This window comes from Acomys minous, assembly GCF_964271855.1.
Source record: "Acomys minous genome assembly, chromosome: 1".
Lineage (NCBI taxonomy): Eukaryota > Metazoa > Chordata > Mammalia > Rodentia > Muridae > Acomys > Acomys minous.
Window position 1 is genome coordinate 126802537 of NC_140483.1, and position 2401 is coordinate 126804937.

The 2401-nt window shown below is 39.9% G+C and overlaps 1 pseudogene across 1 annotated transcript; it reads right to left on the reverse strand.

The window, feature by feature from the left end:
- Nucleotides 1–737: 737 nt before the first annotated feature.
- Nucleotides 738–1747, reverse strand: LOC311606700 (heterogeneous nuclear ribonucleoprotein A1-like; annotated as a pseudogene). The gene is made up of 2 exons: nucleotides 1373–1747; nucleotides 738–1288 (listed from the first exon to the last, which is right to left on the reverse strand). The product of its transcript is annotated as a heterogeneous nuclear ribonucleoprotein A1-like (transcript).
- Nucleotides 1748–2401: the final 654 nt, after the last annotated feature.

Sequence of the window (2401 nt, forward strand, 5' to 3'; positions counted from 1 at the left end):
ATTGGATTCTTACTCCTGGTTTGTGTAACAGATTATAGTTGATAAAGTATTTGGACTATATATTCCATTAGGAACACAAGTAGACCTTTTGTTTATCACTGTATTTTCCAGAACAAAGATAGCCCAGAGCACATAGAAGGTGCTTAAGTTTTTTTGGTAATTAGTAAATAACCAATTATAAAGAAATTGTGATAATAATCTCAGGATCTTCATTTGATCAAAAAGCAATAATTACATAATCTAATTCTGATAAACATAGACAATAGATAGATGATAGGTAAATAGACAGATAGACAGGCAAATAAATTAAATCAGTAGCATCTTCTCTTAAACCAATTGCTGGTTAGTACAAACAAAATTGTTTCACTAAGGATATTACTGCTTTCTTACTTTTTTTCTCTCTTAAAAAAAAAGACATTTATTCAGCATCATGATCAGATTATTAAATTTAGCAAACAACAGCATGGATGAAAATAGGTCTACAGTGAAACCCTTTGTTGGCATGCTTTACACTTTCCACAGAACAGAAACTAGAATGACCTGTTATACAATTAGTCACTAATACAGTCCTTGCCCATACACCTGAGTGTTGTCTAAAAACTAGTCTTCTTTGTAGCAGTTAGGCCCAGCTACCACTGTGTCTGTCCAAGTTCACATATCTGCTGTAACCTGTAACTTCCCTATCACTTCTCTCACTTTCTTCTCCTGCTAAACATTCTTTCCTTCCTGTAATGTAATTAGAATATCCTGCCACTGACACAGCTACTGCTGCTGCTGGGACCACCACAGCCGCCTTCCTTCGTGTCTTGGCTTAGCAAAGTTCTGGCCTCCACCACCATATGGGCCAGAGCTCCTGCCTCCAAAGTTTCCTCCCTTAATTGGTCCAAAATTTGAAGACTGATTGTTGTAATTGCCAAAATCTTTGTGGCCATAATTGTTTCATCTTTACCAACTCCATTATAGCCATCCCCACTGCCACCTTATCCACCAGCTCCATAGCTGCCACCAAAGCCACCAAGGCCATTTAGGTTTCTCCTCAACCGAAATTGTCAGTGTCACCAAAACTGCCTCCATGACTACCATCAAAGTTTCTGAAACCACCCCAGTCTCTCTGGCTGGATGAAGCACCCACCATCTTTTGCTTTGATGTGGATTTTCTTGTTTCACAGCTGTAGCCATTCACAGCATGATATTTTTGAATAACAATCTTATCCAGAGAGTCATGGTCAGCAAAGGTGACCAAAGCAAAGCCCCTCTTCTTGCCACTGCCTCTTTCAGTCATGATTTTCTTTTTTTTCTTTTTTTTTTTCATTTTTCTTTTTTTTCATTTTCTTTTCTTTTTTGAGACAGGGTTTTTTCTGTGTAGCCTTACTGTCCTAGACTCACTTTCCATTTTCCCATACTGCTCAAAGTAGTCTCATAGGAGATGTTCTTCCCTGTCTTCTTTAATACCACTAACAAAACGTCTTCTTCAGAGTTAAGTGAGCACCTAGTCTTTGGGAACCTTCTCTTGACACAACTCTCTTGGGTTCCACAACTCTTCCATCCGTCTTGTCTGTTCCTGCATACATAGCAGCATTCACATCCTCCACTGTGGTGTTGGACCTCTCATTACCACACTGTCGGTGAGTGTCCCCCATTGCTCAAAATGGCTCCTCATGCTCTCCTTGGTTGTTTCAAAGCTCAGCCCTCCAGTGAAGAGCTTCCACAGCTGTTTTGGCTCCTCAGGAGATGCTAACTTAGACATGATGTCAGGGAGATGGGTGCCTTCCGAGATGCTATCTCGCCTGTGTCAGTGACAGAAAGGAGTCGCCTCTCACTTTTAATTTTGAGTCTGTAGTCAGTCATCACTACCACTGCAACAAAAGCCTCTTTGACCATAACAGCATCACAGCACGGACCACAGACACCAACAAGTCTTCCTTAGGGTGTCCTGATAAAAGACATCAACACTGTCTCAGGAAGAAGCATGGAGCACAAATTCGCATGGCCTTTGCTATATGTCGGGTTTTGTTCTAATTCACTTCTCTGCAACTAAGAGTAATTTGCATCCAGGCCAGGAAGATGTTGATGCCAAGGTTACCCTAGGACTTCCCTGTATCAATTTCCCATTATTTAAAGAATTAAACAACAGCTTCTGGGTTGGTTATCCACCTAGAAGTACTAGAATGTTAAGTGCTGGCTTAACTCTTAATAGTACCTATGAGTAGATCCACAATCTGCAATTTGTCTCTGCATTTTTGAAGCAATCAGACAGATGCTTTGGTTTATGCTTTTTCCTTTTCCAATCTGAAGGCTTATAATATCTCACACTGACTAAACATTATTGTGAGTTGTGTTAAAATGATGGCCAGAATGTTTTCAAGTTTTAATCAGAATAAGTAACAGAAATATCAGTGCT